At 45.4% G+C, this 23592-nt stretch overlaps 1 long non-coding RNA gene across 1 annotated transcript in view; it reads left to right on the top strand.

The window, feature by feature from the left end:
* The window catches only part of LOC109280905 (uncharacterized), a 193315-nt gene extending 171769 nt beyond the window's left edge, over positions 1–21546 (top strand). The window contains exon 5 of the long non-coding RNA XR_009464408.1: positions 14404–21546. This is a non-coding gene — a long non-coding RNA (uncharacterized LOC109280905). The remainder of the gene's footprint in view (positions 1–14403) is intronic.
* The last annotated feature ends 2046 nt before the right edge of the window (positions 21547–23592 follow it).

Below are 23592 nucleotides of genomic sequence, written 5' to 3'. Positions count from 1 at the left end.
TTTAAATATGTAAATTTGTAAATCTTTACATTTATACCTGGATGTGGGTTGGGGCACCACAGCCGAGGGCATGGGAGTTCCTGTAGGGGAGGGGGCTGCAGAGGCAGTGGCCTGGGGGGGGGGACCCAGCTGGGGCTGCCCCAGAAGAAGGGGCTCTGCTGCCTACCCTAGGAGCAAGCAGCAGAGCTGCCTCCCTGCCCTCTGCCCTGGGCATTTCCCCACCCGCATCCCCCACTCCTGCCCAGCTGGGGGTCCTGCCCAGCCCAGCGTGAGCCCCAGTGCCTGCTGCATGGAGCTTTAACCCCGCATGTGACTGTCGGCGGTGGAAGCTGCTCTCCCAAGCGGACAGATGGGGGGCTTATGCCACGACCCAGCAGCCAACCCTTTGCGGCCCAGTACTGGACCATGGCCTGGTGGTTGGGAACCTGTGTCATAAATGGTCAGACAGGAGCAGGGAGCTGCGAGGAGACCAAAACAGGGCTCACATGCAACAGCCTTTCCTAGCAAGTTATAAAGAAATTCAGGCTGCCCCCTCTCCATTTCTTTCTGTGACTGAGCCCAGCCATCCACACACACAGACTCACACCCACCCCTTCCCTTTTTCTCATCTTATGCTCCCAGTCCTCTTCTTCCCCAGAAAGGTGCATGCTCTTCCCACCCCTCCCACATACATATGTATTTCCCACCCATCCCTCCTCTCTCACTCACACCCATATTTATTGCTAATTTATTAGTAGTAAATGTTTGTATTAGGGGAAAGTTGAAAGTGCCCATTGCTCTGGACACTGTACAAACACAAAAGAGAGGCTGTTCTCTGAAGGGCTTGGGACAGGGATACCGAGTACAAGCAAATGAACCTGATGAAGCTTTTATATGGATATTTTTGTTTAGTGGGAAAGAGCAGGGCATAAGGGAGACACCTGCCCAGCTGCCTGTTGGTCTGCCTGCCTGTTTCTAGTACAGATACTGCTGCTCCCCTTCTCCACTCATCTTTCTCCCAGGCACACATACTCTTATGGGGCAGCAAATAAGGGAAGGAAGAAAGCAAGAAGGGAAAAGGGAGAGAAATAGGAAAGCACAATGCTGGGGATATGGAGGCTCTCATTACCTGGTGCGCAGCTGGTGAAGGGAAGACAGGAGCTGGATTGGAGGCCAGGGAGGTGGCAGAGCACCAAGCCAAAGGGAGGAGTTCATATCGGGAGCAGAGTTGCTGGGGGTGTCTGTCAGGAACAAGGGAGGGGAGCGGGAGGATCTGTCCCCAATACAGAATTCGACCCTGGCTCCACCGGGTCAGCAGGGGAACGCACCTGTCCAGTACAGCATACATCCCATTCATGGCTGAAGTGCACATGCAGCAGCCTCCACGGGGTTAAAATATCAGCAGCTATGTTCACATCTGAATCTGCTGGTATCCATAGTGTGCCCCTGCTCTCAAAGGTTTATTGATATTATTATTGTTTGCATTTCATTAGTTCTCAGGGGCTCAAACTGAGATCACTACCCCATTAGTCCATGCATGCATATCTTCAACACCTTCCCCAGTGTGAATATGGCTTCCTAAAACCTCAGTTTAATACAAGATCATTTAAATGGACAGTGCTAATACCCAGTTTCTGAGGTAAATCGGGGCTAGCATATGGGTTGTTTCTTGCATTCCAGAAATTGCCAATAAAATAATGATTTGAAAACACAAATGGAAAAGTTTTCCAGTTATTCTCTTTTTAGAAATGGACCAGAATATCATACTCTGGTTGAATTGACTCTGCCTGTGTATTCAGCTACTTTACCACAAGAGGGATCCCTCTGCCCGTCCGCTGATTTTTTGCTGGGGAAGTGCTCCAAAAACACCCTGGTTGAATGAGATTCCTTAAATATAACAGTTGATACTGATCATTTTCTATTGAGCTCCCACTAACGAAAAAGCTCCATCTTCTTTTCGGGTGTGTTTTCATCACTGGATTCAGGAGGATCACACCGACTTTGCTTCCTGAAATATGAATAGCTGGCAGGTCCTTAGTGCCTGTTAAATCTGGACATTGAAGCACCAGGCAAACCTGGGCTGATGAAGCCTCAACACCCAAAAGAAGCCTTGTTTAGTGCCATTATGGAATCCCCCTTTGACATGTCTGGTAAGTGTCTGTTTTACTGATGGAAAAAATGAGACAAGCGATTGGTGATGTGTGATGACCCTGGCTGTAGAACAACTCAGTAGCAGGGAGACCAATCCCATACCTACCTGCAGGAGAAAGGGCGCATCTACACATTGCCCTCCAGTGATGTAGCTACATGCTATGTTGCTGTGTGGCACGTTACAGCCACGTAGCAATCATGTGGGTCTATACGTGACTGCCAGTTGTGTTGTTGTAGGTTGCCCAATCCCTTGGTACAGCATGCTGCTACAGTGACAGCAGCAAAATCTACCCATGCACCGCACGCATGGTGCAGTAACCACCCATATTGTGCTATGCTTTAGTACTTCCTCCAAAAGGAAGTACTAAAGCACAGCGCCGTAGCACATTGCCATACAGCAACACGTAGACAAGCCCAAAGTGAATGGCTGACTCCTACCTTATTCCCTCTGAATTCCCCCCTCCCTTCCCACTCCCATCTTGCTTACTTTCTGTTACTTTGGGGAAATAACTGGCATCAAGGAGATTAAAATGATTACTGATAAATGAACAGCATAGCCTTACATCTTAAAAAACAAGACCAAGGAACTCCAGAGCTGCACTTTGCATGGCCAGGTCTCCTCTCTCCCTCCCTCCCCTTTCTGCTATTCGGTTCAATATCACTTCCTTGTTTAGAGCAACCTCTCCCATGGTCCAGCAGCAGAACTGGACTATTGCTTCAAATCCTGAAAGCTGGCATTGGCCTGAGAAACTCCCCAAAGTCAAGAAGCTAGGTTCGTATGGGGCTCTTTCCTCCCAATTCTCCACTCAAGACACTCAAGACATTCCTAGGTGAATCATGGCAACAGCTCCTCACTTACTTTTCAGGGGAAGTTGAATATTTCCACTTTTAATGTATAGCGTATGGGCCAAATTCAGCTTTCTTGTATACCCATCTAATTGTTGAGTATAACTCTTTGAAGTTCATGGAGCTCTACCACTTTACAGTTGCTGAACGCCCGGTTCCTTGGTTCTTGTACATACATTCCTATCATCAGTAGTTAAATAAGGGCAGGGTTGAGCTGTCCCCAATGTTTTGCAGGCAGGTAGGTACTTGGAAGAGTGCTGAGGCTGAGTGGGGAGTGGCAGGGAACAGGGATGTTTCTTATTAAGACACTCAAGTTCATTGTGAATCCTAGATCATCGTTCTATAAACCATGCCTGTAGCAGAATAATGCTATTTGTCTTTCTTCATTATCCTGAGATTAGATTAGGTATTTTCTAATATGTGATGCATCTGAACATAAACTACAATGTCACTTGTATTAATGATTAACAACTCTCCCTTTCCTTTGCTGTGCAAGCACACGTTACTGTAAAATGGTGTCAGAGCACACACACATCATCACAACAAGATTACTGCATCATCCAGGAGCCAAGCATCTAGGGCTGTAGCACGATGTTTGGCACACATCAGTCTGTGAGTCAGGGATCCTTATGCCTCCATGGTTCATTTACCAAATGCAGTTTGAATTCTCTAGTCACCAATCATAATTATCATCTAACTACTCTTGGAGGTGACTCTGGTCCCTTTTATGGCTCATAAAGCCACAAGGAACCATTACGATCTGACCTGTTGAGCAGCATAGATCATAGGGCTGCCCTGAATTGCCATATTTATTCATATTACACACATCTTCCCCCCGCTCCCAAAACCAGCCCTCCAAAACTAGGGGACTTGTTTTTTCTTCCCTGGAATAGAAGCATAGAGAAATTGAAGCAAGAAGACACTGCTACAAATGGTTACCATGTTTCTCCCTCTGCCAGCTTCAGGGAAAGAGAGGGCTGAGTTCACCCTTCAGGTTCCGAGCTGTATCTCACAGCCACAGTTGTTGCAGTCAGGACCCCCTGCAGCATTCAGCCTTGCAAAAAAATCTTTCTCACTTTCCAAAATAAGGTACATGTCTTATTTGGGGATGTGTGGTATGCAGAAAGTAGGGTAATCCTTGTTTAGGCCAGATCATATATTTTAGAACAACACCAATCTTGATTTAAAGATGGCTAGGGGTGGAGAATCCACCACACCCATAGGTTGAGATCCTCACTGTTAAAGATTTTGCACCTTAATTCTAGTCTGAATTTGAGAAGCTTCAACTTCAATCTGCCAGGGATCTTCTCTTATCTGTGTCTGCTGAACCGGAGATCTCAACATCTAAATTTAGTTTGCTGTTCAGATGCAGACCCTTTACCCTTCATTTTGATAAACGAAATGGAGTTTGCTCTTGGAGTTTCCCTATAAGGCATGTTTTCCTATCACGCACATGGTTCTTCTCTATTCCTTCTCCAAATTTTCATCATTCCTGAATTGTAGATCCCAGAACTAGACAGTATTGGTCCAGAGTGGTTGCACTGATTTCAAATAGGGAGATAATGTAATCCCCCTACTCCTGTGCAATATTCCCCTGTTTTATATGTTCAAGGATCATATTAGCCCTTCTGGCCACAGCATTATACAGGAATCTTGAGTTCAGCAGACTGACCCTGATTACGACTAAGACTTTTTCACTCAGTGTTTCCCAGGACAGCGTTCCCCTTAAGTGTGCCCTGCATTCTGCGTGTCCAGGTGGATGGTGTAACATTTAGTCACGTTAAATTGCATACTGTTTTGTTCACCTTTATGTACTGCACACTCAATCTTAGTGTTGTCTGCACTTCATCAGTGATGAGTTTATATCTTCATCCAGGTTATTCATAGATGTTAGGGTCGGGAGGGACCTCAACAGATCATCGAGCCCGACCTCCTGCATAGGCAGGAAAGAGTACTGGGTAGGAAAGAGTGCTGGGTATTGATAAAGATTCCTGCTAGATTTTGTTAGAAACATACCCACTCAGTCATTATTTCCCCTTTGCATGGCAGCCAGATTTTGACTCAATTATTGTGTGGCCTGTTGATCCTATTGCATTGTTAGCTAAATGTCGTGTGGTTCCAAATCAAAAGCCTTACAAAAACTTGCTAAATCACTACTCTTACTTCTATCAATGAAGCTTGTAACAACAGCAGCAAAAATTTTGTCATTTCACCACAAAATTTTGGAAGGCAGTTTGACAGCATCTGCTTTTTTTTCTTCAAAATCCATCATAGGTGGGTAATTCTTTTTATTTCCCTCCTTTAATTCTTAGTTAATCAAGGTATGTATTGACTGTTCCACTGTTTTGTCTGAGGCTGATGTCAGGTAGACAGGCCTATAATGACCCAGTAGACAGGTGTTTATACTGAAGCTGTCAATAATTGACAATCACTGCCAAAAGGTAGAGTAGTGTGTATATGTGTGTGTGTACATCTTCATTTGTTTACATTAAAAAATGTTAGCTTTGTTAGTAACCAGGGATGTGAATGGTTACACAATTAATTGTTTAACCAGTAAGCCCAGTGATAACCAGTTATAGCTTACTGTTTATTATTTAGCATGGCACTGGGCACAGTCTGGCAGGGAAGAGGGGGAAGGGAAGCCATGTGGTGCCCCAGTAGGAATTGGCAGATAGCAGGGCAGGCAGGAAGGAAGAAGGGAGGGAAGAAGAAGGGAGGAGAGGATGGGGAGGGGGTAGTATTATCTAATAGTTACACTCTGCAGACCTCAGTGCAACTGCTTGCAGCCTCCCTGCCACCCGCCTTGATCAGCCCAGACTCTGGGCAGGCCCCTGCCACCCATCCACAGAGCTCAGGCTGCTCACGGCAGGCAGTGGGGAGGCTGCAAGTGGCTGCGCTGGGGTTCATGAAGCCTAGCTATTGAGTACTAGTCCCCTCTCTTTCCTCCCTGCCCCCTACTCTGCTGGGTGTTGCCACACAGATTAATTGTGTAACCGTTGTAATTACTGTGGCAGGAGGCCCCTGCCGCTTTAATAGTATGCCAGTTAGAGCTGAAGCAGTCTGCACGTGTGGCCTGGGCTGATTGCAGTCAACTGACCCAGGAGGAGGGCTGGGCTTAGGGAGGATATAATCCTTGAGATAAACCAGCAGGAACAGCTTGGAGCCTGCTAAGAGAACACCACCACAGCAGGATAGCTGCAGCTTCAGAAGGTCAATGAGGAGGGTAACACCTAAAGCAGTCTGGAGATTTGGGGAGAAACTAAGGGGAGGAAGAGGTTCCTAGGTACCCAGGGTGGGGTTCAGACCCAGACTTCAGACTGAGAGGCTGAGAGTGTGGGACCAGGAGGGTCTAGGAACCTCAGAGAAGGGGCTAAGTCAGTGGTTCCCAACCTCGGGTCGCGACCCAAATGAGGGTCGCAGGGGTAGTGACAGCAGTGCTGCACACAAAGGATGAGCCGTGCTGCATGCCGGGAGCTCCCCTGCCTCTGGGCCACCGCACTCCACTTCCAGCAGCGGGTCACGGCCAAAAAAAGGTTGGGAACTGCTGGGCTAAGTGACTAGAACATCGACGAGGATGCCATCTGTAAGGCATGGGGCACGGTGTAGGGATGGAGCGGAGCCATGCAATTAGCCCATAAGGCAGGGACCACAGGCCTGGTGGTCATTTGAGAGAGCAATTTAGGGGCAGTCTCCCTCCTACAAAAGTAGAAGACACCAAGCATGGTGGGCAACTGAAGGGGCGATTGCCCACAAAGTGAGGGCTGAAGGGACTCCGGGGGCTTCACAGCTACCCCTGGAAGGACACCTTGTCACAATTATAACAGATTAAATGGAAATTTTTGAAATCAATATTTATGTCCCTATTAACTCGGTTGTTCTTGCAATAATTTGGAGAAAGTAGTATATTTAGCATCGGTCAATTTAAAGTGTGGAGTCACATGCTCTTTAAATGGGGACAGCTCTTTTGTTCCAAACAAAGAGCACTGATTTCATATCTCAGCCCTCATCCTTTAGCCCTTTGAAGGGACCGGTGTTTCTGCCTTGAGGGTTATGCTGGTTTCCCTCACCTCACAGAAGCAACCTGTTGCTGCCCTTGTGTACACACACACATATATAGGGACCTACTAGAATTGAGGCAGCAGATGGGCTATTCTGTGGACTGATTGCAATGCCAGCTGCTATTTTTGTGGGCTTATTGTGGTGAGCCTCCCCACCTCCTGCCGCTGATTGGCCAAGGGGCCCTGGCAGCCCCACCCCTTGCTGCTGATTAGTTGAGAGGGCTGACTTTCCTGTGGCCCCACACCTTGCCACTGATTGGCAGATAGGGCTGCCCTTCATCCAGTCCTGGCCATTGCCACTGATTGGCAGAGAGAGGCGGGATCACACAAAAGGCGGTCCTCTTGGCCAATTGGCGGTGGAGGGAGGAGAGGGCGACCACCATCTTGGCTGCTTCCCTTCGTGCTGGCAGCTACCCCTGACCCCCCGGCAGGCTGTGAGGTCAGGCTGCAGCAGCCACCGACTCCCACTGGAGAGCCAGCATTTAATTTTTAATAAGTCTTTTCCTGCAATTCTGCACAAAAATCACAGAAATTGCCATTTTTCATGGTTTCCGCAAAAACTGTGAAATTGTGATTTGAGTAGGTCCCTGCATATATACATCCATCCATACAAAGAGTTGAGACCTATTGGCAGTAATATGTAGCAAAAGCTTACATCATACTTGCCCTGTGGACAGCTTACGGATGCAAATTTAGCATCCTTCAATGACAGAAGTAAAACAATTGCATTGCAAATACAGGAGATAGGAGATACAATTAATAAAGTAAGATGGGGCCCTGTCGCCTGGCAATTTTGTTCACTAGTTTCAAAGAAAGATTGCAATTTAGTTCTTGGCTTAGTTGAGACATGAAAATATCTTTGTCTTTATAGTATGTCCCTTTCGTACAATTGTTACTATCACAAATAAGATGTTAGGGCTGTGTAAGTGGGTTGCCTAGCCTGCTGGTTTCCACAGCTGGGTTTTGCTCCCTGAGGAGTTTCTCAGCCAGTCCTCCCAAACCAACCAGGCTTTAAGGAGCAACTAAATGAATAAATAAACAAAACGAAACCTTGGTGCCCCGTCTTGGGCGCTAGCCCTTTGGCTAGCCCCACAGCAGCCTGACCCATCCCTGTATCAAGTTGTTCTGCTCACAGTTTGCCTCCTGCTTGCAAACTATTCCCTCACAGTTTGCTACTTCTCTACTCTCTCCCATGGGATTTAAACTTCCATTAGGACACTCCCTCATTATCTGAATGCCCCACAGCTGGGCTTTTTCAACAGGGCTGACTGTTCCCTCTTAAAGGCCCAGACCACCCTGTTACAGGCTGTTTATCATGATGATTATCATGATGATTCATCTTTCTTCAGAAAAAGCCTAGAACTGGAATTGCAGTCGAAGTGCATTAGCTTATAGCATTCCTGCTAAATGAATATCAGTGTATCTTGAGATGCCTCTGCTAGTTGTAAATTTGCACCATGTCACTTTCACATCAAGACAAGATTTACAGCCTATAGAACTGGATTTGTAGAATGCTTTTCCACTTTTGAACATCTTTCTTGCCATATTTACTAGTTTATACTTTTTTTTTTCTTCCCAGCCTGACTTCACCTCTGAACTAATTATATCATGAAGTCATCTGATGAGGTTAGAGCATGGAACTGGGCCACTGGCATTAACGTTATGAACAAGCAATAAGACACTGATTGTTAAAAAACATTTTTTAAGATAAGATTTTAAATAAACTGAATTTAAGATAAGCTTTTAACTAAACCTATTTTACTCGATTTGAAAACATCTTTAAATTCAAAAATCATCCCTTCCATGTTTTGACTTTTCTTTCCCTGTTGCCTGTATCTCATCTTTTATTTTAAAACAGACTCTCATCTTTTATTTTTAGCCAGTCTCTCCCTCAGGTTCTCACGAAGCAACACAATGCTGTCATGTTGCAGATGCAGTTATTCATTGTAGGGAAAGGTTTAAATCCAAACAAAACTTAAAAACCTGTTTTTGCTGGAATTAAAGACATCATAGAAACATTGCCTGGAAAACTCCCCTGCAATGAAAACTCACCGCTCCAGTTCATTAATGACGGATTTTGTGAATGACACCAGTTTTTATATCAACTTTTTATCTAGTCTCTGCCTTTCAATTAATGTGGTAGAGACGGGCTCTCTCACCCCTTCCTGTGGTCTATTTGTTTCTCTGGACCTCAGTCATTTTCAGGCATTGAATGGGAGGTTATGCTTTTTTGGGAACACAAGATGAAGAGAAGGTCTCTGGCCCAGTGAAATTTCAGTATCCAGGGCATCTGATGCTCATTCACAGCAGCTGGCCCAGTCCAAAAGAGCTACGTCACACAATTGGATTTTCCATTTTGATCCACAAGACAGAAACAAAACTGCGGTCTTTTGCATCTGGGGGCTGTTCCAGTAGATACCTCACTGCCCAAAATCTCCAAGAATTCCTTATTTTGTCTTCGTCAACTCAGCCATTTGTGCAAATAGTGTCAGCCAGGCCTGTTCGCACAATGCGAGGCTGGTTACCAGCCATTCTCCTGAAACAGAGGCCGAAGGAGTTCAGACAAAGAAAACTCTGTCTCTCCCCTTGCACTGGCATCCCGGCAGTTAACCCAGAAAACTGCAGCTTGCTTTTGTCTCAGGCATTTTTTTACAGCACCCTCCTTGCCTTCTGGATCTCCTCGTAAGCCCTTCAGGGTTGTTCAAAACTCTGCTCAGCAGAATTTCATTCTTTCTTTTCTATAATGCATCCATTTTGCTTTGCTACAGGCTTCAAGTAATTGGTGGGTGTATTGTTTCTTGCTACTGACATCCCGATGATTGTCACAAGGTGAGAGCGCCTGGCTGGGGCTAGATTGGCTGCTTGGCAGGAACCCAAGGGCTGGACCTATTTAGCTGGTATTGAAGCAGTTCACCCAGCTCTGCCTTTAGGGGCCTGAGTCTAGGAAGTGTTGAGCAACTCCAGTGCCCACTGTTCAAAAAGAGAAGCTGTCTTTAATAAAAAAACAAAATAAAACCCAAACATTTGAATTTACTTGAGATCTTATGTGCAGAAATTCCCTAAATGTTGTACTGTTGCCAAATCTGTGTTTTTTGTCATAAAAAGGTTTATTTGACGAATGCCATCCAGCTCTAGGCAGCAACAGTGGTGAGTATTCAATAAATAATACATAGTTGTGTGAGAGTGACATTGTAGCCATGATGGTCCAGAAATTACATGAGAGGCAAGGATTTCTTAGGGTGATATCTTTTCTTGGGCCAACTGTGTAGTTGGGATAACATTAGACAAGCTTGTGAATGTAAGACCTGCAACCTGTTTTACATTCAAAAGCTTGTCTAACTTTACCCCAGCTACATAGTTGGTCTAATAAAAGATATCACCCAAAGAAATCCTTGCCTTTTGCTTAATACATAGTCACATTTTCAGCAGACTTGGTGGCCTCGTTCAACTACAGCAAACAAATTGATCTTTTGGGTCTGAACATCCAATGCACTCCGGGCATCAAAACTGTATAGTTTAGGTCTGACTTAAAATATGCTGATCTTGGCTCAAGTGCTATGCCTTTTTTTAAGTATGGACAGTGCCATACACACTTTGTTCTTCTATAAAGCTTTGCTCATCCCAGGATTGTAAATTCTTTACAAACATTAACAAATAAGTCCTCAGCATGTAAAGTGTTGCTGTGATCGCTATGGAAAGGGGAAAATTAATTGTCTATGTCTTTGATGGGAGCAGCCCCAGCCCAAGTAGTTTTAATGACATATCCAACGTTGAACAGGAAGTTGGCATAAAGATTACTAATAACGCGCAGCTCAATGAATTCACAGTTGGGGACTTTAACCCTCAGACATTTTCTGTGTAAACAACAATAAATCCTAGAACCATCGTAGACAGAGATGGAAAACACTCCTGTTGATCCAGATAATCTCTGGGTTAAGGAGGGATTAGCTGTGACAGTCCATTTGGTAGTATTTTAATACTATTATTATAAATTATAATAATTGCACACCCAAACTGGGTCACTCTGTTTGCATGGGGAGGTAATACAGATGTTTTTAGAAATGTTCTGTTGTCAGCCCTTTGCCCTTGGCTTGCTAAAAATCCAGTTACTTGAGGGATAAATTAAATCTCAAACGGTCTTTGTTTTTGCTTTCTCAAATGATTTTTGCGTTACATTTTTTTATCATATAAACGAAACCACAGAAAAACCACAGCACAGCCAATATAGACAAAATGAACAAAAACCAAATTAAGTGTACAAAAATGAAAACAATGGAAAAGAATGTAAATCAAACTTAACGAGAATCATTGTGCTAACACAGCTCACTTGAGTCCACCCCACCAGTGATAAATATTTGGGGACATAATAAATAACATATTCTAACTTAAGGAGAGTGCAAAATTCAAATTATACCCCACAGTCCAAGTGAGTATAAAGAGGCTTCCAAATCTGTTTGCATAAACCCAGTGATGTCATATGTCTTGTCACCTGTAGTGGTTAAAAATGAGGTGAAAGAGGGTTTTTTTAAAACCTGTGAATTAGATCTATTGACAGAGGAGTGGAGATTTTTACTTTCTCTTCAGAAAAGCAAGACTTTTAAAGTAGAGAATTGATGTTAAACTCCAGATTCTGTGTGAGGAATTAGAAGATAATTTGAATTAAAAAAAATTATATTCTCTTAAGGGGGATTCGCATTTCTGTCTTGCTCTCAGTAGAATCCTCTGCAGTGTCGATGCTCTTTTCCAGCTACAGAGGCTGCTGTGTAGCTTGTTGATGGGGGAAGGGTCTTCTTGGAAGCCACTGACATATGTCAAAAGGGGGCATATGGATTTTAATGAGTTAGACAAATGATCTGGGAGCCGTTGGGAACATAGTAACTTCCCATGAAGTCTTTGAAAAGCTGTGCGCGCTCAACTGGGCATACATCTAGAGAAACAGAAAATGTCTCCAGGTTCCGATTCAGTTTCTGACTGGGAAAGACCATAGGTGTTAGCAGTGCCTCCTGCAAAATGGACCTATCAGCAAGGTAGAGCTCAGCGATTGACTCTTGAGATCTTAAAAATTTGCCCCTTACTGACTTCCATGAAATCAGGTTGGGGCTGATCCACTATGAATCCCTGAACATCATGCTCTGGTCTGGACGGAGGCAGCTGCAGGGCATTTTTTTCTGGGTTGTAACAGAAAAGTCTATAAGCCATTTCACTTTTCTGATGGAGGAAATAATTTCCAATTATCTGCATCTTACCATGAGCTTGACGTGTGTCCTTTATAAATATTGCTCTGAATGCCCTTGTGACGTAATGAGAGAATTTGCTATTAAAGGCTAACATAAGAAAGTTGATCTACTTACTGTACCTATTCCCTGATGGCTGAATTTGCTGAGGTATACTATGGCACAAGGACATTTTGTAGGATAACCTTGAAAGAACAAAATATATCCCTGTAGAAAAATGTAGATGACAAGGATAACTATCTGTTCTCATTATCTCTCCAGCTGCACACCGCCTTAATTTCCCAGTTGTGTTTCAGGATGCACAATGAAGCTACTTTGTAGGTTTGTAGGTGCAGCAAAGCTTGCAGATTTGATTTTGGAAAAGTTGGTTCTTTTGCTTTGTTTCTAGGAGATTCATCCTAATAAAAGAAAAGGGCTAAATTGTTGAGCACAGTTTTGCACCCTTCGTCTTACATCACGTTGATCAAAGTATGCTATGGTCAGCATTGATGTCAATAGTTGTTACCATATCTGCGATTCTTATATAAGAGGACAAAGTTTGCAATACTGATTCAGATCATTGATTGATGAGGCCCAGTTCCCTACCTCCAGCAGAAACAATGCTCTCAAGAAAGCAAAATACAAATAAAGCCAAATGCACTCCTAATCAAGGTAAGCGTAAGGGAATTATTTTCTGTGCCTGCTGGATATTAACACTAAAGTTCAATTTCCATAGTACTAAGAGGCAAACCTTATCATCATGCTGTCAACTTCTTTGGTATTGGAATTAGGCTTTTACTCTCTGTCTGTTGGATGGGGCACAGGACTAGAAGTCAGACGTTCTAAATTTTAGTGTGGGGGGGGGGGGGTTGTTTTCTTTTTAAGGAAAATTTTTCATGTCCAAGTCAAATCAGCCAAATCAGTTCCAAATCCACGTGAGTCATTCAAGAACCATATGTGGTCCTGCTACCAGCAAACATCCTCCACCCCCGCCTGGGTATTCAGATATTTCCAAATGCTTTGGCGGGCATCCTATGTGCAGGTCCAAGCCTGGAGACTTGGGGTTTGGATGCCCCCAAGTTTTCCTTGCCCTCAGCCATATGTCTGCAGGGACAAGCTAGGGAGTCTCTAAATTTTATGGGTTCTTTTCCAATCTCTTCCACTGATTTGTTGTCCGACCCTGGGCTAAACTGAAATCCAGATGCAACTCAGTTTCTTTGTCTGTATAATGGGGTGATAATGCTTTGCCACCTTTATAAAGTGCTTTGAGATATGCAGAAACAAAGCATTGTTAAATGTTCTTAAATTAACTCCTCTCCATTAAGATTTATTTCCCAGCTGGGTTAATATGTTCCAGTATTTAGTAACAGTATCATCTCTATCCCCTACTCCCCATCAAAAACTCTTCTTCTGTGCTATCCTACAAATTGTAGACAGTGTCATTATTCACGCTGAGGTATCAGGAAAGACCTCTTTGGTTTTCTTCTGACACTGGAGTGCTTATCTGTAATGCATGCATATCTGACTGGTTTTGTTCTCTGGAGGGGTATTCAAATAGACTCTTGCTTGTCCTCTGGCTTTTACTGTATTGTCCCCTCCCTTTTCCTGCTCAGGTGAGGTCACTGAACACCTGAGCATTCCTTGCGTGAGATGAAAGGAGACCCTGGGAACAGCAGCTTCATTTCTTTAAAACAAACAAACAAAAACACATGCTGATATATCACTTGTTTCAATTTGCCCTCTATTTTCTGTGGGTTCAGCTGCCGTAAGTGTAAGTGTTGCCCTGTGGTCTCTGTTTGTAGGCTGCTGCCCTTTGCTAAGGGAGTGCTTTGACTTCTTGCACTGATCTGTCTTATCCAGCATTCACCACTGGAGGTGCAGTGTCCCACTGAGAATCCAGATGGAGTTGGCTATGTCTTCAACTTTGCTCATCGATTTCTGAAGTTTGCTCAGAAACATTTTAACATGGTCTGTTTCTTTGGGCTCAGCATGCCTGTATACCAGGAGGTTTCTGCATTGCCACAGGGTGCTCCTGACACAGGACACAAACTGGCTGAAACGCGTTGCCTGGGACCCCTGCCGCTCAGTCAGGTGTCTGCACATCGCTGCCTCCCTTGTCATCAGCCTGACTCCTGTCACTCTTTCACGTGGTGCAGGTTGTCCAGAGAAGTGGACAGAGAGAACAAAGGGGACAGAGATGCAACTGGACCTGGAGACAGTGCGAAGGACTACAACAGGATCAGCAGCAGGGGAAATGACAGTGACAGTGCCAGCGACAAGGACAGTGAATGAACGAGAATGTAAACACCAAATTGGGGTTTGGACTAAAGGGCTGCGATTTGGGTAGGTAAGGGGGGAGGGAGGGTCCACAGGGGCGCAGGGGATTGGATGCATTTATTGTAACGGGAATTGCGGGTTTCTTAATGCAGTTTTAAGATGTGTGATGGAAAGCTTATGACCGAGGATGTGTATATATATAACTCTCTCTCTCTCTATATAGAAATACATTTGAATTTAAAAAAAAGTCTCACTGAGAATACCACCAGCCTTGTTTTCCTGTGTCCCCTTCACCAGCTGGGACAGACTTCACCTTGCCCACTCCCGGGCACTTGAATCCTTGGTGCTTTCAGCGCCTTCTCCATTAACTCACAAGGCCCAGCTGGAGGCCTGTTGTCAAATGATTTCCATGATACAAAGAAGAAAAGCTAAATGCTTTTAATCCTTTCAGGGTGTGGAGCCAGCTCAGAAAAAGCCACCTCCTTTGAGCAGGACAAAACATATTGTATTTTTAACCATTGATGCCTTTTTTTTTCCTTGTGCATTGTGTTTGCTGGAGGAATATGGAACTGGCACCTTTTTCTGCTGAACAGCTCATCGGCTCGCTTCTTAAATTCGTCAGCTAAGAAAAACAACACCAAAATCCATTTCCTTGTTCTTTTTTCCTGTAAGTCACACTTGCTGCAGCTTCTCTATTTCTCTCCCTCAGTAATCCCCTTTGGTCTTTTGGTTGCAAGATGTACCAGGACTCTCTGACTCACCTCTTTCACAACCAGTCCTTCAAAATGGCTAGGCCTGAAAATATCCATCTTCCACTGCCATGTCTTGTTGAGATTTCATAGTTACATAGTAGGTCGGGTCAGAAGACACCTGAGCAGATCATCAAGTCCGACCCCCTGCCATGGGCAGGAAAGAATGCTGGGGTCAAACGACCCCGGCCAGGTCGTTTTGATCTCTAAGTTTGCAGTGAAGGGTCAGAGTGAAGTGACTTTGCTTTTAGAGCTAAAAAAGGTATATCGGTGGCAAAAAAAAAGAAGAGGCAAAGATCCAAACTGTACAGTGTGGGATTTACAAATTGGGAGATGGGGCTGAGTCATGGGGTTGACAGTCTAAACCCAAATCGCAATCAGAACAGCGGAGGTAAGATAAATAAAATAGATGGGCTTGAGACAGAGTATTTGGATCCAAATTTAGAATCACACCCTACAGTTCTGGGGTACTTGGGAACTGGAATATGCTTTTCCCATTTTTCAGCCTGTATTTGCAGGTCTCCCAGATTAGAGTCAGCGCACTTTGATGGGAATTTCCATAGGAATCTGCAAGTACTGATAAACATCTATAAAGGGTTTTTTTCCAGGAAAGAGACTAGGTCTTTTGAACTGGCAAATGTCAGGAGTAATCCAACTGAAACCAATAGAAATTACACTATTAAAACAATGTAAGTGAAAGCAGAATCAGGCATGAGCTAAGGGAGGGTCAAAGACAATGACTGCTTTAGCCAGCCAGGAACAGGGGAAGGTAGAGCAGCAAAGTCAATGCTTCTGAGCTGATAACTGAACAAAGCTGAGAGGAAATGAACATATGTGTGGTCAAAGGCCAGTGCAGACAGGTACCTTATATATTGCACAGGGCTTCTGCACTTCCCTGGAATTCCAAGATTTCCCAGTGAAATCCAAGATCTCTAGAAATCCTGTGTCTGGGAAACTAGAATTTGGGACTTTTTATATGCTCCCTAAAATCCACAAACAAGGGAACCCTAGCAGACCTATCATATCCAACCATGGGATCCTAACTGAGGAAGTATCAGGTTTTGTCGAATCAATCCTAAAACCGCGTGTCACCCAAAGAGCAAATTTTATCTAAGACACTACAGACTTTCTATGGAAACTTAAAAACATAGACCACCTTCCCAGCCACACCTTCCTAGCCACGATGGATGTTACCAGCTTATATACCAACATGTCACACCAGGATGGCATCCAAACCTGCCTTACATATCTACAAGTGCAAGATTACAACTCAGAGTACAGACCCAAAGATATTACTGACCTTATACACTTCATCCTCACACACAACAATTTCACTTTTAATAACCAACACTTCCTCCAGATCACAGGCACAGCTATGGGCACCAAAATGGCCCCACAGTATGCCAACATTTTATGAGCCACCTGGAAGAAGAATTCCTCGAGGACTGCACCATCAAACCCTTGCTATTCTTAAGATATATCGATGACATCTTCATCATTTAGACTGAAAACCTGCAATCTCTGATTGAGTTCCATCAGAAATCGAACAATCACCATCCCTCCATCTGAGTATCTGTTAAATACTCCAGCACCAACATCTCCTTTTTAGACATGATTATCAGTATCCAGAATGGTAAAATACAGACCACGTTATACAAGAAACCCACAGACCAACATACATATCTGCACAGAACCAGCAATCACCCGAAACACACCAAGAAAGCTGTGATATACAGCCAAGCCCTCAGATACCACCGAATTTGCACTGAAGAGAACGCCTGGGATCGCCACCTCACCAATCTTAAAAGGCTTTCACCCAACAAGGACACTCTTCCAGAGAGATAAATTGCATGTTTGAAAGAGCCACCCGGATACCATGTGAAGAATTGCTGCAGTACAGAAGAAACTCCCCCTATGAATTGCACACCGCTGGTTATGACATATCACCCCTCCCTTGAACCCATCAGAAAATCCTCAAACAATTGCAACCCATACTAGAAAGAGACCCTATTAAAGAGATCTTCCCAGAACCACCCATCCTAGCCTTCAAACATGCACCGAACCTCTCTAAGCTCATCACCAGAAGCAAACTTCCTACAGCCCAAAACACACCGAATGGATCCAGACCGTGCCATGACAAGAAATGCAAAACCTGCCAACACGTCCCCACCACCCCCACAATCACTACACCCCGCAACAGAGCCATCAGCATCCCTGGATCTTACAGTTGCACCTCCAGAAATGTAACATATCTCATCCAGTGCACCAAATGCCCTGATGGAAAATACGAAGGAGAGACCAAACAACAACTGCGCACCAGAATGAACGCACGTTGGAAATCTAGCAAAGACAAGAATACCCAGTTACCGGTGGGGGCACATTTCTCACAAGAAAACCACCCTGTCTCCAATCTCAGTTCTAATCCTCCAAGGGAACTTACAAAACACTTCTCAGAGACGAGCCTACGAACTCCACTTCATCAACCTCCTGGATACAAAAAATCATGGACTAAATATAGACGTTGGATTTATGACGCATTATAACCTGCCTGACATCTGACTCCCCAGGTACCTCTCCACTATTCATCCCCCTTTTTTCTCCTCCTCCCCAGCCTGTCTCTCACCCACTCACTCCTCTACATCTTCACTGACTGCCTGTCTCGCTGCAGCCCAGCCTCTGGCCTCTTTACTATTCCTTCCATCCGGAAAAAGCACACACCAACTGCAGATGGTTCCTCAGCCTGATGAAGGGTTTTTAAGCCTGAAAGCTTGCTAAATTTTTTTTTCCAACTATTTAAGCTGGTTTAATAAAAGATAACCAGATTCACCCAAAGAACCTTGTCTGCCTAGAATTTGGATTAGAACTTCAGGTTCTAATTCCTGGGAACATTTTTAAAAACAATTTCCTAATAATCTGTCATTGTTCTCTATCATTACGGGAACATTGGAATACATTGCTCTCATTTTCATTGTTTTAAGATAATATAAAGACAAAACCCACCTCATTGAATTAGACTGGGGTTTTGTTTTCCTTCTGGAACCACGTGGCATAAACCTGCCTTGGACAGTTGGGGGATTTCCAATTTCCTGTGCACTGTTAAATTGGCACATGTGAGCACAGAGATTGTCAGGCCTCATTGCCTAATTTTTGCTGAGATGCCTGAAGCTTGATCCACAAAATGCTCAGGCACTTAAATGCCATCATACAGTTCCTGAAGGGGGACTAAGTTCAAAATTTGCCACCTTGCCCTGGAGACTTCTGAGCAGTAAAGTTCCCAAAGCCAAGCATGCCCAGAAATGCTGAGTCTTGACAGTGCTGAGCAATTGGGTGCCTTATGCTCTGTCAGGATCAATGTATTAGCCATTTTTTGCCTATCTGATCTTCAGCAGAGACAGACCCTTTTTAAAAAAGCTTTTATTAATCTTCATTATAAAAAAGTAACAAAAATCTTGAGAAAAGCAACCAATTAAAAGCCCAGAACCGTACATGGGGCTAGGGAGAGAGGGAAGGCAAGTGGGCGAATATGATATTCTAGCCCAGTGGTGCTTAACCTTTTGGCCCTACGGACCAGATGAGTGGGGCAAGACTAGTCTATGGGCTGGATTGAGCTCTGTGCACCAGGATTGGGTCGTGGGGCTCAGCACCACCCCACCCCTGCCTCTAGTGCTGGGAGCAGGCCTTGGAGCCCAGCATTGCTCCCTCCTACCTCTGTGCCCTGGGACTGGTCTTTGAGAGGGGAGAGGGGGCTGGCACTACCCCCCCAGCTCCCCACACTGAGAGTGGGCCCTGAGACCTGGCATCACTCCTGCCTGGCCCTGTCTGCTGGGATCAGGTGTCTGATCCAGTGTGCAGGGCTGAGGGCTCCCCACAGTCCAAGAATTGGGAGGGGGGGGGGGGAAACAGTGCTCTTTTGCTGCCAAATGTTTGGACCTGTGGGGAGCTCCATGGACTGGATGACACTGGACAGCAGGCCATATCTGGCCTGTGAGTTGGGGGTTGCATGCGGGCCCTCCCCTGAAAAGAGAAACCATGAATTCCAGTCCTTTCTTCCCTTAATGTCTAAGTTTTTTATAATATGTATTTACCCCCTCCTCTTCTGGCCATTTGTTGGAGGAAGGGCTGGCATATGAGTCTTGCTCCAAGAAAGGGTTAAGATTGGGGCAATCCTTGATAAGGACAGGCTTGTGTCCTCAAGCATTCTCTGTTGGCTTTCTTAGTTGGCTCCTCACACTACATGCTGGCTTTTGTGAATCCCATTCTTGGCTCATCAGCTGCCCCTGTGTTTTGCAGAGGGAGCTTCAGCGCCTAAGCTGGAGCTGTGGATTCCAATAATTGGGAAAGTGTTGAAAAATTAGGTGCTTTGACATTTCACCGTCCACACCTTTTTGTGGGGTTAGCCTCTAGGACTTTGAATTGGAACTGTGAGCAGGCATTCCCCCAGCTGTCCTAAGCTATGCTCCAAAAAAGCTGAGACATGCCAAATCAGTGGACAACTGAAAATGTCAGCCTAAATGACTCAGCCAATGCTACACAGTAAGTCAGAAGCAAACACAAGAATCCACTAGTTCTTATTCTCAACCCCTTTTCTGTAATCACTATGCAACACCTTCCGTGTTGGATCATACAATATGTTTCTGCTACTGTGGCCTTCATACAATTGACCTATTAAAAGCACAACCCGGATATTGCAAAAATACATGCTACAAGTCAGTCAGTTAGTGATTGCCCAACGTAACATTAGAATCTGATGCCCTTCAGAGGCACAGGCACCATTCATGTGTGTGCAGCCTCAGCAAGCTGAAATAGCCCTCTGGAAAGAAAGGACTGCCAAGGAACACAGGGCTGTGGGTCTCCTCCAAACCTTGAAGCTTTTGAAACCTTTGCACAAAGAGCAGAAGCTGGCAGTATTACTGCATTATATGTTCCATACAATATTCATTTCCTTAACCCATACAGCATGTGGATCATTTGGCATAACCCTGATTTTTGAGGCCACATGGGGCTTTTAGTTGTATCAGATGCCTGGCCACATTAGGGACTGATTTCAGAATTTGTCTTTGTCTTTTCCAAGAAAGATTTTGGAGTCGAACTCTGATTTCCTGGCATGAGTTTGTGCTGCAGTGTCCAACCTCTGTATTCCCTCTTTGGTACAGCCATAGTCATGTTGTGTGTAAACAAGCCAGTCTGGACTTCTCTGCCTGCATGTGTCCCCCTGAGGTTATGCCGTCTACAAGATGGTGTCAAAAAGAAAATAAAACCTGTAAGAAGGTGATAAAGATATTTCCATCTGTTGCTCTTTGACTAGATCTTTTGGATTCTATTCAATCTTCCAGTCTCCTATCCTTTGCTTTTCATTACCTCACCTCAACCACTTTGTCTCGTGTCCTGGCATATTAAAAGCCTCATCCACATAACTTGTTGAGGTTGAAGTCCCCACGTAAACATCCACCATAAGCTTACAGTTGTTATTTGTAGAAAAGATCAACACAAGTTGCTGGGCTGGTCTTTGGATGAGCTTTCTTTTAGTCCCTGGAATAGAGAGACACTATGGCTTTGGCTTATGGCAAATGACAGCCTTTGCTTGGGTGAAACTTGCCTTTATCTATAATTACCTCTTTTATTTATACATTCCTACTCTGGACATCTCTGCAGATTCTGTAGTCTGATTTCATTCATGACTCCTTTTCCATCTAGGCTTCCTTTTCCTCTAGGATCATGACTAGTGCTGTCCACAATTTTCACTTGACTAACAATCCACTTTTGATCTAGTTTCCCTGTACTTGGGCTTATGCCCTGACTCTACTCTCTGCTTGATCTCCTGGTTTCCTGATGGCTTGTCCCTGAATTCTGCTTACTTCTTTTGACTCTAATTGCCATCTTGATCCCTGACTGGCCCCAGACTTGGCTGCCCATGACCTGGCCCTTCCGTTCAGGTCGTAAGTTGATCACTGTTTTCAGGAAGACCTGTGCATTTGGTGCTAAAGTACTACACAGCAGCTCTCCAAGGATTTTACTTTTGTCTTTAAAGAAGGACACCTGTTCACTGGCAGTGGCAGGATGCTGAACTCAAGGGAACATTGCTGTGATCCAGAATGGCAGGTTTCTATGCCCCTCATCATATATGGGGCTTTTTGCATATAGTGAATGTACTTCTAGTTTGGAGAAGCTATGGCAGGGGCTGGCAATGTTTTTGGGCTGATTGCCAAAAACACCCCAACCTTGCTTGTAAGATATTGGCATGCCATGGGCAGGCAGCAGGGGAGCCACAAGGGGCCCAATCCTTGTTGTGGCAGCACAGCCCTGGCCCCTTCCATGCTGTCTGCATGGAGGCACACATGTACCCGCTGCTAGCATTGAGCTAGGCTGGGGCTCCTAAGCCTCAGTGCAGCAGCTTGAGATCTCCCTGCCACCTGCTGTGAACAGCCCAGGCTCTGTGGCAGGTGGCAGGGGCTCGCCCAGAGCCCAGGCTAGCTGTGGCTGGCAGCGAGGAGGCTGCAAGCTGCTTCACTGAGGTCTGCAGAGCCCTGGACTGGCTTGTTGCTGGCAACAGGTGCACGCACATCTCTGGGCAGACAGCAGGAAAGGGGCCAGGGCTGTGCTGCCACAACCAGGATCGAGCCCCTTGTAGCTCCCCTGCTGTCTGCTCCGAGGCACAGGTGCACCCAATGCCAGCAACAAGCTGGGCTGGAGCTTTGTGGAGCCTGGTGTAATGACTTGCAGCCTCCCGGCCACTTGCCACAGCTAGCCCAGGCTCTGGGCAGGTTTCTGCCGCCTGCCACAGAGCCCAGGCTGTTCACAGAAGGCAGCAGGGAGGCTGAAAGCCACTGCACCAAGATCTGTGAAGCTCTGGCCCAGCTTGTTGCCTCCAAGCAAATGGCGGGAGAGCCTGATCCTTGTTGTGGCAGTGTAGCCCTGGCCCCTTCCCTGCCATCTGCCCTGGGGCAAGCTTGCCAAGCAAAATGCCTTTGCATGCTACACTGGTATGAGTGCCAGGGCTTGCTGATCCCTGGGCTATAGCATGTTGCTAATGGGTTCTGTAGGAAGCCCCACAGTTTTAGGTATTTTTACTTTAGAAGAATAATGTCTATGGGCAAGAGGAGGAACTCTTCAAGACTGTCTCAGGCTATTGAGAAAAAGAGATGGGGAGCAGATTAAGACTAACACAATTCAGTTATGTAACCTGGGCGCACACAAGTATGTGCTCCCCTCTCCAAATAGAAGGGATAGGTAGCTAGGCAGGAGTGCTGTGAGAGGGATCTGCAAAATACCAGCCAGTTCCCTCTATTCCCCCATACAGTCCAGCCAGGACAAGGGATAGCTTAAGTATATACAAATGTACAGTATTAATATTTACAGGAAACCTTAAAAGATAACTGTTAACATACAACTGATACAGCTATTTACAGATAATATAAGACTAATAACCTTGTTTCTCTACAATGGATGACCACAACCAGGGTTCAGGTAAGTTACAAATAAACACAGGTAAGTAATGGGGAGGGCTCCCAGCAGAACCTCAATATAGATTTTATGCTCTAATGTTAGTTTTCTGACTGATATGGAAGCACACAATTCACAGGCTACAATATCACAAAACATAAAATACAGTATCACAAAATATAAGGCGCAATATCACAAATTATAAGGCACATAAGTATAGAAGTTACTTTAAACCATTAAAACCCACCATGTTCCTGGGGCCTGGATTACACTGTAGTGACCTGTGAGGGAAGACCTTATTGCCTCTTGGGCCTCACACCAAGCCCCCTAGGCAGCCCACAAACTCAGAAGGGACCGTCCTTGGACCTCCTCTCCGGGAACCCCTTTCTAGCCAAGAAGGACTTCCCTATTCCCCAGCAACTCATGAATCCGATGCCCAGGTGGGGTTCCTCGTCCCTGCAGGTGAGTGGGTCCTTGTTCGGAGAAGCCTCCGGAGCCTCTGGCTCCTCCTAGGAAGCTCCCTGTTCAGATCCTCGAGCGCCATCACCTGCTCTTGGGGCTTTGGCTTTTGGTCAGGGTTAGAGGCCCGGACCACTTTGTGTGGCTCTGGGGCCCGGTCAGCTTCCTCCTCTGTGCAGTGCCTCCTGCACTGGGTTCCCCACCACGTGCCGGGAGATGGAAACTCAAGCTGCTGTGGATGGCTCCCAGAGTCTCGCGGGCTCTGTGCACCCAGAGCCCTGGCTGCACGCCAGGGGTTGCAGACCCGAGCCTCTTGCTCCCAGAGTCTGGCTCTGTGCACTGTGCTGTGTGCACTGAGTGGCTGGAGACCTCACACAGCTCCCAGGGTCTCACCCCGTGCCCCGCACCGTGCACAGACTG

This window comes from Alligator mississippiensis, chromosome 9 (assembly GCF_030867095.1).
Source record: "Alligator mississippiensis isolate rAllMis1 chromosome 9, rAllMis1, whole genome shotgun sequence".
In the NCBI taxonomy this organism is placed as follows: domain Eukaryota; kingdom Metazoa; phylum Chordata; order Crocodylia; family Alligatoridae; genus Alligator; species Alligator mississippiensis.
The sequence above is the reverse complement of the archived record's forward strand: the minus strand, read 5'-3'. Positions and strand labels throughout refer to the sequence as shown.